Genomic DNA, 13,180 nt, shown 5'->3' on the forward strand with positions numbered 1-13,180 from the left:
GTAAATAGGGCTATAAAGAGAGCTTATGGCATGTTGGGCTTCAAAAGTCAGAGCACTGAGTACAGGATTTGAATGTTAGGAAGTTGTATAGGATGCTGGTGAGGCCAAATTTGGAGTACAGTGTGCAATTCTGGTCACCTACCTACAGGAAAGATATCAATAAGATTGGAACAGTATGGAGAAAATTTACAAGGATGTTGCTGGGACTTGAGGATGAAACAAGATTTGATGGAGATATACAAAATTTATGGGTGATGGTCTGGAGATATGCCTCTACCAAAGGAAGTACAGGGCACTCCTTCCCTCTGGTAGACTGCAGGTCACCCTGGGGCAAGGTGAAGCACCTGCTTAGCCCCACCACCCACCCCAATCAGGGTCAGGTGAAACCACAGGAACAGGTGGTGGATGGTCGTATGAGCAGCTGGTGCTTATCACAAGTCCTGATTATGCAACTACTGACACCAGGCCGGCAATCTCTGAAAAGTATTGATAATGGTTGGGGTCACCTGACTTATAAAGACACTGCCCAGAAGAAGGCAATGGCAAACCACTTCTGTAGAAAAATTTGCCAGGAACAATCAGAGTTGTAGCCCGTGATTGCCTATGTCATACATCATGGCACATAATGATGATGATGATGATACAAAATTATGAGGAACATAGGGTAAATGCGAACAAGCTTTTCCCATTGAAGTTCGGTGAGATTAGAACTAGAGGTCATAGGTCAAAGGTGAAGGGTGAAATTTTTGAGGGGCAACTTCTTCACTCAGAGGGTGGTGCAAGTGTGGAATGAAATGCCAGCAGAAGTGGTGAATAGAGGTTGGATTTCAACAATTAAGAGAAGTTTGGATAAATGCATGGCTCAAGAGGTATGGAGGGCAATGGTCCAGGTGTGAGTCAATGGGGTTAGGCAGAATGACAGTTCAGAACGGACTAGATGTGCCAAAGTGTCTGTATCTTTGCTGGAGTGCTCTGACTCCGCAATTTATAAACTGGCATTCAAACACTCTATAGCACATCTTCTCAGTATTATTTGTCTATTTATCTATTCAGTCACTCATTTCTTTTTTTCTTTCTTTATTTACCAATTTATCGATTTATTTATTGTTGTTATTAATTGTTTGTATTGTGCTTGCGCTTCTTGTCTTCTTTTGCACATTGGTCGATCTCTACGTGTGTGTTTTCATTTATTCCATGGCATCTCTTTGTTCTACAGTGAATGCCCGCAAGAAAATGAATCTCAAGCTAGTATGTGGTGATATATAAACTTACTTTGAACTTTGGACTCTATCTGGGCCTTTAGTCGATAGGTTTCACTGAGATCCCCTCTCATTCTCCTAAACTCCAGCGAGTATAAGCCCAGAGCCATCGATCAGTTATTGCTGTCTCCTCAAGGGCAGCGAGGAATGGGCTGCAAGAACTGAGCAGATGAAGTAATCCACCATGATTACAAGAGTAATTGTTTTGCACCTGCATCCCTGTTGCTAGGATACAGCCATCTTAATGCTGCGATGAGTGTAAACATCAATGATTCAAAGAAGCAAGGTAGAAATGTGCACAGCTCGGCCGGCAGAATGCCTGGTGGCCTCAGAAGCGAAGTCAATGAGAGTTTATTGATGCCGGTGGTTCTGCGTTCGTTTGAGTGCAATTCACTGACTTTCTGGTATCTGCCAGCTCCAGCTCATCAGCGGGATCGTGGCCAGAGACAGTAGGCTTCGTCAACAGTATCTCACCTAGCCTTTGCCAGAAGACCAGAGGGGCATCCAATTAGATAATTACTGTCTGTTGCCTTGCTGTATCTCTAAGTAAAAAATAAATAGATCCAATAGAATATAGAACATGGAACTGTACAGCACAGTACAGGCTCTGTAACCTACTCTAAGACCAATCTAATTCTCCATTTTTCTATCATCCATTTGCCGTCTCAGAGCCCCTTAAATGTCCCTCATGGATCTGCCTCTATCGTTACCCCAGCAGCGTGTTCTGTGCACCCACCGCTCACTGTGTAAAATTCTTACTTCTGACATGCCCCCTATACTTTCCTCCAATCACCTTCAAATTAGGCTCCTCGTGTTAGTCAAAGTTCAAAGCAAGATTTATTATTAGAGTACATGCACTTCACTACGTTCAACCCTGAGATTCTTTTTTCTGTGGGTATACTTAACAAATCTATAGAACAGTAACTGTAAACATCAGGAACTGTAAATTGTAAACAAACTGTGCCAATGCATTTATAAATAAATAGAAAAATAACAAACATGAAATAACAATATAATAGAGTCCTTAAATGAGTGTAGTCATCCTCTTTTGTTCAAGAGCCTGATGGTTGAGGGGTAGCAACTGTTCTTGAACCTGGTGGTGCGAGTCCTGAGGCTCTTGTAGCTTCTACCTGATGGCAGCAGTGAGAAAAGGGCATGGCCTGGGTGGTGAGGATCTCTGATGACAGATGCTGCTTTTCTACGGCAATGTGTGTTTCATGTAGATGGGCTCAGTGGTTGGGAGGGTTTTACCTGTGATGTACTGGGCCGAATCCTCTATCTTTTTTAGGATTTTCTGTACCAGGCCATAATGCAGCCAGTCAGCACACTTTCCACCACACATCTATAGAAACAGAAGTTTGCCAAGGCTTTCAATGATATGCTGGACCTCCTCAGACTCCTGAGGAAGTAGAGGCACTGTGCTTTTTTCACAATAATATTTACCTTATATGATTGGTCCAGGACAGGTCCACTGAGATAGTGACTCCCAGGAATTTAAAGTTATTGACCCTCTCCACCTCTGATCCTCCAATGATTCTGTAATCACGATGGATGACTTCATCTGCTCATGGACCTCTGGTTTCCTTCTCCTGAGTTCTACAATCAGTTCCTTGGTCTTATTGACATTGAGTGTTATTCCACCACTCAGTCAAACTGTCATTCTCTGTCCTGTATGGTGATGGATCAGCCCCTTTGACATGGCCCACAGCAGTGGTGTCATTAGCAAATTTGTATAAGGTGTTGGAGCTGTACTTAGCCACACAGTCATAGGTGTAAAACGAGTAGAACAGAGGGCTAAATACACATCCCCATGGTGCTCCTCTACTGATGGAGATTGTGGAGGAGGTGTTTTTGCCAATCTGAACTGACTGGGGTCTACAAGTGAGGAAATCCACAAGGGGGTGTTAAGGCCCAGGTCTTGGAGTTTACTGGTTAGTTTTGAGAGGATGATGGTGTTAAATGCCGAGCTGTAATCAATAAAGATCATCCTGATGTATGCAACTTTACTCTCCAGATGTTCCAGGGTTGTGTGAAGAACCAGCGAGATGGCATCTTGCTGTAGATCCGCTGCTTTGATAGGCCATTGAAACTGCTGATATGCTTCAACACCAGCCTCTCAAAATGCTTCATCACTGTGGATGTCAGTGCCACTGGGTGATAATCGTTTGGACAGGTTACCATGCTCTTCCTGGGCACTTCTACGATTGAAGCAGGTGGGTACCACATGCTGCCGGAGCGAGAGGTTAATACATCAATGAATACACCAGCCAGTGAATCAGCACAGGTCTCGGCCAGGTCCTCCATCCAGACCAGACGCTCACCTTGGATCCACTCTCTTGAAGGCAGCCCCCATGTCATCTTCAGACCAAAGGATTACTGGGAGACATGGGGATGCCCAGTGGTTCCTCCCTGTTCTGGTGGTCAGAGCAAGCACGGAAGGCACTGAGCTCATCTGGAAGTGAAGCTCTGCTGTTTCCTATGTTGCAAGATTTAATTCTGTAGGAGGTTTGGCATTCAAGCTCTGCCATGGCAGTCCAGCATCCCTCATTGATTCCAGTCTAGTCACCTGAGAGATGGTTTTCCGGAGATCATACCTGCACCTCTTGTAGCATTCTCGATCTCCAGCCTTGAATGCCTCTGCTCAGGCTCTCAGCAGGTTCTGGATTTCATTGTTCATCCAGGGCTTTTGACTGGGGAAAACTCTGAACGATGTCGTGGGGACACATTCATCCACAGCTGTTTTAATAAATTCTGTCACAACCCTGATGTAGTCATTCAGGTCCTCAGATGAATTCATGAGCACTGACTCAAGGCAATCCTGTAACCATTCCTCGGCCTCTAGCAATCACCTCTTGGCTGTCTTGATCTCTGGGGCCTTGCTCTTTAGGCTCTGTCTATATGCAGGCAGTAGGAGTCAGGTCAAATGATCCAACTTGCCAAAATGCGTTCGCAGGAAGGGACGATAGGCATTCCTTATCGTAGTGTAGCAGTGGTCTAGTGCGTTTGGACCTCTGGTGCAACAGGTCAAGTCAAGTTAAGTCAAGTCCAGTCAAGGTTATTGTCATTTCGACCATAAACTGCTGGTGCAGTACACAGTAAAAACAAAACAACGTTCCTCCAGGACCCTGGTGCTACATAAAACAACACAAAACTACACTAGACTATGTGAGACAGCTCAAGGCTACACTAGACTACGTAAAATATAAAAACTGCACAAACTACAGACCTGCATTGGGCTACATAAAGTGCACAAAACAGTGCAAGGCAGTACAATAATTATATAAACAAGACAATAGGCACAGTAGAGGACAGATTACAATATAATAATAAATGATGTAGATGTCAGTCTAGACTCTGGGTATTGAGGAATCTGATGGCTTGGGGGAAGAAACTGTTGCACAGTCTGGTCGTGAGAGCCCGAATGCTTCGGTACCTTTTGCCAGATGGCAGGAGGGAGAAGAGTTTGGGTGAGGGGTGCATGGGGTCCTTCACAATGCTGTTAGCTTTGCAGGTGCAGCTTGTGGTGTAAATGTCTGTAATAGAGGGAAGAGAGACGCCGACAATCTTCTCAGCTGACCTCACTATCCGCTGCAGGGTTTTGCGATCCGAGACGGTGTAATTTCCGAACCAGGCAGTGATGCAGCTGCTCTGGATGCTCTCTATACAAGCCCTGTAGAATGTGATGAGGATGGGGGGGTGGGAGATGGACTTTCCACAGCCTTAGCAGAAAGTAGAGATGCTGCTGGGCTTTCTTGGCTATGGAGCTGGTGTTGAGGGACCAGGTGAGATTCTCCGCCTGGTGAACACCAAGAAATTTGGTGCTCTTTACGATCTCAATGGAGGAGCCATCAATGTTCAGCAGAGAGTGATTGCTCCGTGCTCTCCTGAAGTCAACAACCATCTCTTTTGTTTTATTCACATTCAGAGACAGGTTGTTGGCTCTGCACCAGTCTGTTAGCCACTGCACCTCCTCTCTGTATGCTGACTCAACATTCTTGCTGATGAGACCCACCACGGTTGTGTCATCGGTGAACTTGATGATGTGGCTAGAGCTGTGTGTTGCAGCACAGTCGTGGGTCAGCAGAGTGAACAGCAGTGGACTGAGCAGACAGCTCTGGGGGGCCCCCGGGCTCAGTGTGTTGGTGTTGGAGATGCTGCTCCCGATCCGGACTGACTGACGTCTCCCAGTCAGGAAGACTAGGATCCAGTTGCAGAGGGAGGTGTTCAGGCCCAGTAGGCTCAGCTTTCCAATCAGTTTCCGAGGGATGATTGTGTTGAATGCTGAACTGAAGTCTATGAACAGCATTTGAACGTACGTGTCTTTTTTGTCGAGGTGGGTGAGGGCCAGGTGGAGGGTGGTGGCGATGGCGTCGTCTGTTGAGCGGTTGCTGGTGATAACTAGGCAGGGTTTTCTTCAAACAGGCCTGATTAAAGTCACTGACTATAGTTTGAAATGCATTGGGATGGGCCATTTCTTATTTACAGACAGCATCATGCAGTTTTGCAATCACTTGCTCATAATCGGCCACTGGTGGTATGTAAACTGCGGTCAGGATCACAGATAAGAAGAACTGTTGAAGAGTCCCAAAGGAATCACCAAGTATTCGTTGTGGCCAGTGGGTGTTATGAACACCGTCTTCCACTCATCTCCCTAGCAGGTGCAGATGAGATTGTATGCAATCTGTAGATCCAGTTTGGTGAAGATCTGGGGCCAGTGGATTGTTTTGAACACGCTATCCTTCAAGGGGAGAGGGTAACTGTTCTTAATAGTGATTTTGTTGTGTTTGCAACGCAGGGGCGAAGAACCCCATCTTTTTTCTTGACAAAGGAGAAACCTGCACAGGCTGAGGACTGTAACAGTTCGGCGATGTAGTCATTCATGATTTGGGCCTCAGGAGGGGAGAGAGAGAGAGAGAGAGAAGACGACCTCAGGGAGAAGAGGTGCTTGGGAGATGGTCAATCACCCAGCCGTGTGGCCTATGATGAGGCAGAGTGCTGGCTTCCCTTTTCCTGAATGATGGCCAAGTTGTGGTATTTCTATGGGGCTTTGGTGAGGTCGAGGATTTCCTGCATCTTCACAGATTTACAGAGTGAGGTCAACTGAGGTTGCGGTCAGGGAGTTCCCAACTCAGCGGTGAACTGGATGACCAGCCAAGTGAGAGTCCTGAGCCAGGGGGAACCCAAGATGAGAGGATTGTTGGGTGAGTCAATAAAGAGGAATTGGATGGACTCATGGCGCTCTCTGATTATCATTTGCAGAGGCCATGTGCATGTTCTAACATCAAAGGCCCCAGGTGAAGGAGTGAGAGAATCCACGATGCACAAACAGAGTCCAATCCTGAAAGTTGTCTGTTGTGCCGGAATCTACCAGAGCCTCCTGTGTGCGCAGAGCCATTGGGGTGTGGAGGAGGCCAGAGAGAGTGATCGGTCTATGGTGTTGGAACAAGGGGACGAGGGGAGTTTTCCAGATAGGAGGCCCCTCGACCATACTTGGCGGTGCCGTTTTCCCACACACAGAGGGCATTTGATGTGTGGGTGATTGGCGGCCCTGCAATAAGCACACCAGTTGATTCTCCGCCGATGCTCACACTCTCGGGGGATTAATGAGTTCTGGAGGAGTTGATAGTGAGGGTCCTACAGTCTGCAATGGTTCTGGGTACGGAACTGGGGATCTGACTGGTGATCTGAAGGGTTGTTCCATAAGACGATTGTCATTTTAGAGGCCAGAATGAGGAGGCTTTCGAGGTCAGTGGGCATCTTCCAGGTAGACAGCTCATTTTTCAACCGCTCCGAGTAGGCCGAGATAGTAATGGGCCAGCAGCGTTCCCGTATTCCAGTCACACCCCAGCAGCATGCCTCGAATGGCCGGAAAAGCCTGCTCCATGCTGTATCACTGCATAAACAAACAAACAAATAAATCCACTGACGACCGTGAACTTGACACAGGCAAAGTACCTGATCCGCTGCCCCCACTTCCACTCCCTGGATGGCCAAAAACCCAGGGCATGTCAGTGGTAAAATCTTCCTATTGGTTTCACTTGTGAGTTTTATTGTCCCAGTTAGCAGCAGTCCAGATCAAAGCCTGCCCGGTCAAGAATGAAATGATGAGGGCAATCTTGGCTCGGTCCATAGAATACAGAGATGGCCGGAGCTTGAAGTGTAAGATGCACTGGGATGGAAAGTTGGGGCATCCGGTTAGGGGTCCATCGAAGTATTCGGGTACCAGAATCCGGGCTCTGAGGGAGGAGGTTGACTGGTGTGGGGTTACGGTACTGAGATGGGGAATCGGTTGAGTGTGGTAACCAGAGGTTCAGTGGTTTCCTGCTGCTTCTGAATGGTGTACCCATGTCAACGGACGACTTCATCTAGGTGAGCGAACTCCGCTGAGTCAATCGCATTTTCACCCATCTTGTCAGGAAACGTAGAGGAGGTTTGACCCAAATGCAGAGCAGCTGAGATGATTTAGCAGTTAGCGATAAGTTTAATAAAAAACCTGCAAAATAACGAGCCAACAGGGGCCACAAAATAAGGGAGAACAGATACTTAACCCAACAAGGCAACTGAAGACTAGAAGCAACAGTCTGAGGTGGACTGTCTGAAGCATGAACAAAGTACTGTGGGTGAGAGCTGGGTTTAAATAGGCTGCAGGTGATGAGTTGGAAATGAGTGGCAAGTGACTCCTGTTAGATGGGTGGAGACTGGGAGGAGCCTGCCTGTGCAACGTGATTATTTGAGTCACTGTTGGCTTCCTGTCAGCTTGAACCAGTATGGCTATTTTCCTCTCTCTCTCTTCTGTCTTTAACAAGGTATTTTCATCCACGTAACTGCCAGATGTTTTATACTTGTGGCACCATTCTCTGTAAACTCTAGACACTGTTGCATGTGAAAATCCCAGGGGATCAGCAGTTTCTGAGATCCTCAAACCACCCCATCTGGTACCAACATCATGAAGAATCAGAATCAGGTTTATTATCACCGGCACGTGTCGTAAATCTTGCTAACTTAGCAGCAGCAGTTCAATGTAATACATAATGTAGAAGAAAAAATAATAAATAAGGAAATCAATTACAATATACATATATTAAATAGATTAAAAATTGTGCAAAAAACAGAAATAATATATATTTAAAAAGTGAGGTAGTGTCCATGGGTTCAATGTCCATTTAGGAATTGGATGGCAGAGGGGAAGAAGCTGTCCCTGAGTTACTGAGTGTGTGCCTTCAGGCTCCTGTACGTCCTTCCTGATGGTAACAGTGAGAAAAGGGCAAAGTCACTTAGATCACATTTCTTCCCCATTCTGATTTTTGGTCTGAACAACAACTGGAGCTCTTGTTCTTGCAAAGTTTAATGGCAGTTGGCCAGCCAACATAAGGTGCATTACCGCCACCTACTGACACAGAGTGTGGATCAAAGAGACAGGAAGTATACCCACTAATTCCACCCCCCCCCCACCACCACCCAAAAGAAACTCAAATAATATGAAAAAGTCTAATGCTTTTCAGAAGGTCAAATACACACTTACTTTCATTTCGATGGCAGTGATATCCCAACAAACTTTCCATATTAAACTGTGTCTGTCCCAACAATCTCACTTTAGCCCATATGCCCAAAGGACCATATCATGCATATTCATTCTGAACTAGGAGTTATTCAACCTAGTACATCCAATACCTAAACGCTGCCAATGTGTATGCCTGAACCTCTTGACCATGTCTGCATGCTTTTATGCATTGAGTTGCTGCCACACGATTGGCTGATTAGATATTTGCATTAACAAGCAGGTGTACAGGTGTACCTTATAAAGTGGCCACTGACTGTAGTTGGTGAATAAATTGAATTTAAATTTCATGGCCAGATTTGAACTTTGGTTGCTAGGTAACTGTGCATGATGGCTTTGCAGCGGTATAACCAGGATGCTATTCCATCTTTGGACAGGTTGTTTTCTGACACTAACCTAGATAAAGAGCAAAAAAAAACAGAAATAAAGGAAGTTTTGAAATACCAAGTGTCATGGGAGGTGTAAAGTGAGCAAAAGAGAGGGATTGTGATAGACTGGAAATGAGGTCTACTTGGGCATAAAATTAAAATTTGGCAGAAATTATGGCCAATGTGAACTACAGCTATTCCAAACCCAACCTGGCCACAGCCAATCCAAATCCATAAACACAAGAGGTTCTGTAGATGTTGGAAATCCAGAGTAACGCACTAAGATGCTGGAGGAACTCAGCAAGTCAGGTGCCATCAATGGAGAGGAATGAACAGTCGACGTCTTAGGCTGCAACTCAAGATTCTGATGAAGGGCCGCAGACCGAAACATCGACCGTTTGCTCCTTTCCATATAGGCTGCCTGACCTGCTGAGTTCATCCAGATTTTGTACTTGTCAATCCAAGTCTATCCTGAATCACAGCCAATTAAAGCCAACGTCAACACCACCAATCCACACCCAACATACGCTCAGTGATTCAGGACAGCTTCTTCCCCTCGGCATCCGATTTTTGAATGGACATTGAACCCATGTATACTACCTCCCAATTTCACTACTGTTTAATATATATACTTAATTCATGTTTTTTCCCTATTATTATGTATTGCATTATACTGCGGCTGCAAAGACAACACATTTCATGACATATGCCAGTGATATTAAACCTAATTCTGATTCTGACTCAGTGATCACAAAGTCAACGTGACCACAGTTTATCAGGATGCTGCCTGGATTAGAGGGTATGAGATTTTAGGAGAGGTTGGACAAACATGGGGTTGTTTTCTCTGGAGGCCAAGGGAAGACCTGAAAGAAGATATAAAATCATGAGAGGCAAGGGTAGGGCAGATACTCAGAATCTTTTCTCCACAGAGTAGAAGTCTCAAGTATTTGAGGAACTACATTTATGCCGAGGGGGGTAGAGGTTTAAAAGGCGTGTGGGACAAATGTTTGTGAGGTTTGTGTGACCAGTCTTTTACACACAAGATGGTGGGTGTCTGGAATACTGATGCTGGGATGATAGAACAGATACAATGGTAACGTTTAAGACACATTTAGCCAGAGACACGAATGTGCAGGGAATGGGGGATATGGACCGGATGCAGGCCAATGGAATCAGTTAGATTGCTATTCTGATCAGTGCAGACCTGACGGGACGTGAGAAGCTGCAGATGCTGATTCTGGAGCAATCTGCTGGAGAAACTCAGCAGGTCGAGCAGCCAAAGGTTGAGTACTGATGACGACAAATCCAGAGAGGTCAGAGGTCAGAGGCCCTGTGGCCACAAGTCTGTGAGTCCCAACCGGTGACTGGAGGTTTTGGAGGGCCAAGGACTCCAGAGTGTGTGTGTGTGTGTGTGTGTGTGTGTGTGTGTGTGTGTGTGTGTGTGTGTGTGTGTGTGTGTGTGTGTGTGTGTGTGTGTGTGTGTGTGTGTGTGTGTGTGTGTGTGTGTGTGAGCGTGGTGGGAACGGGGCTTGTTTTCCTGTTTTGTTGTTGTTGCTGCTAGACCATAGAACAGTACTGCACAGTCCAGGTCTTTCAGGCCACAATGTGGTGCCGACCTTTTAACCTACTCAAAGATCAATCTAACTCCTCCCTCCTACATAACCCTCCAGTTTTCTTTCAGCCACGTGCCTTTCTAACCTACTTAAACCCATCATGCCCACTGGAGCTTAGACCACAGACCGCAGCTCGACAGAGTCCTCCAACCCGGGCCAGTCCTTTCCAGCTGTCACCAGGTGTGAGCTATCTTATAAATCTTCTAGGTGAAGATACCTTCCCCTCGCAGAGTTGAGATCTCTGGAACCTCTGTAGATGTTTCTGTAGCTCTGGATTTCAATGGGATGGGGTTGCTACCATGTCCAACCCTCCTCCTTTAGCAGTCGGACTTGGGAGTGTCCATGGCAGAGATCTGTGCCTGCCTAAGATTCTCCCTCGTGTATCTGCCTCCATCACGATCCCGGGCAGTGAGTTCCATGCACCCCCCACCCTGCGTCTAAAAACCTTAACTGTGACATCGCTCCTATACTTCCCTCCAATCGCCTTAAAGTTCTGCCCTCCTGTATTCCACCCTGAGGAAAGGTCAGTGGCCCTCCACTCGACCTCTGCCTGCGATCATCTCCATTGTGTCACATCTCACCTTCCTTTGCTCCAAAGAGTTGTTGCTTGCGTTGTTCTGCTGAACCTGGTGGGCACTATGTTGGTACTGGAACGTGTAGCCACTCTTGCAGGCTGCCCCCAGCACACCCTGCGTGTGTTGGCTGTTGACGTGAACAATGCACCTCACTGTAAGTGTGCTTAATTTTTAAAAAGTCTGTAACTGTAAACGGAGAGGGATAGTTGACAGTTTGAGTAGAAACTCTGCATCTGGACTGTGAGTGAAGAGGCAAGACAGCTGAGGGGGGGTGGGTGGTGAGACAGGAGTCTGCAGGGCTGATGGACTGAGGAAGGGTAAGTGATGATGGGCAGGTTGTGGCAGGTAGGAGAGGGAGTCAGGGCTGGAGTTGGGAGTCAGAGGAAGGTACAACTGAACGGTTTCCTAGGCCACTTCAGAGAGCAACTAAAATCAACCAACTGTTCTGATGCAGCTCAATCGGCCCAAAACGCCGGCCATCCCTTTTCTCCCACAGATGCTGCAGGACTCACTGAGTTCCTCCATCAAGTTGTTTGCAGCTTAAAAATTAGCTACGAATTAAATATGTGAAAGGGAAATGGGCCAAACGGCTTGCTTTCAGTCATCTCATCTTCTTCCTTCCTTTCCAGTCTTAAACCCAAATCGCCACCAGTCTGCTCATTTCCATCCACGCTGAGTTCCTCCAGAATTCCATCCGTGTTACTTTGGCTCCCTTATATAATGCTTTATTTTATTTTCCAACAAAGGACGAAATATTCAAGCAACAGTTTTCTGAAGTTTGAAATGCTGGGTCACCGCTGCAGCTAAACGGGCAACGGTTACCATGGCAAAATGTGCACACTTCCCCACATCCCAACCTACTGACTGCTCACTGGAGGGAAATAACAGGTTGAGCTCAAAGCCCTTTGTGAAAATTTACATCAGAATCACAGCAATGGCGTGCAGTAAATCACTGCAGGTGCTGTGTATCGGCATGAATCTACAACAACCCCAATCCTTAAACTTCCGCACAAGCACTTTGTTCTGAACATTGTGTGGAGTGTTGCTCTGTGTGTGTGTGTGTGTGTGTGTGTGTGTGTGTGTGTGTGTGTGTGTGTGTGTGTGTGTGTGTGTGTGTGTGTGTGTGTGTGTGTGTGTGTGTGTGTGTGTGTGTGTGCCCAAGATTCCCATTTGCCCATATTTAGCCCTGATCCCTCTAAACCAGGAGACCCCAGTCTGGGGTCCATAAACCTTCTGGTTAATGGAAGGGGTCCATGGCATGAAAAAGGTTGAGAAGCCCTGCTCTAAACCTTTCCTATTCATTCATCTGTCCCAGTTCTTTGTCAATACTTCCACCACTTCCTCCGGTGGCTCATTCCATGTACTTCTGGGCAAAAAAAAGTGTCCCTCGAGTTTCTATTAATCTCTTCCCCGTCACCTTAGACCTAAACCCTCCAGTTCTCATTCTGATTCTTCAGTCCCCAACCCTGAGAAAAAGGCTGTTTACATTCACCCTATCTACGTCCATTACCATTTTATACACCCCTCGGTCTCCTGCATCCCCTTTTCTCATTACAGTACCACCATCAGGAAGGAGATACAGAAGCCTGATAACACACACTCAGTGTTTTAGGATCAGCTTTTTCCCCTCTGCCATCAGATTTCTGAACGATTCATGAACCCATGCAAATTGCCTCACCTTTTGTACCACTGTACTTATTTTTGTTATTGTAACCGTTAGTGATTTTTTATGCAATGCACTGGACTGCTGCCATATGACATGTCAGTGATAATAAACCTGATTCTGAATCTGTTGATGCACGAATGG

Source organism: Hemitrygon akajei, chromosome 3, assembly GCF_048418815.1.
Source record: "Hemitrygon akajei chromosome 3, sHemAka1.3, whole genome shotgun sequence".
NCBI lineage: Eukaryota > Metazoa > Chordata > Chondrichthyes > Myliobatiformes > Dasyatidae > Hemitrygon > Hemitrygon akajei.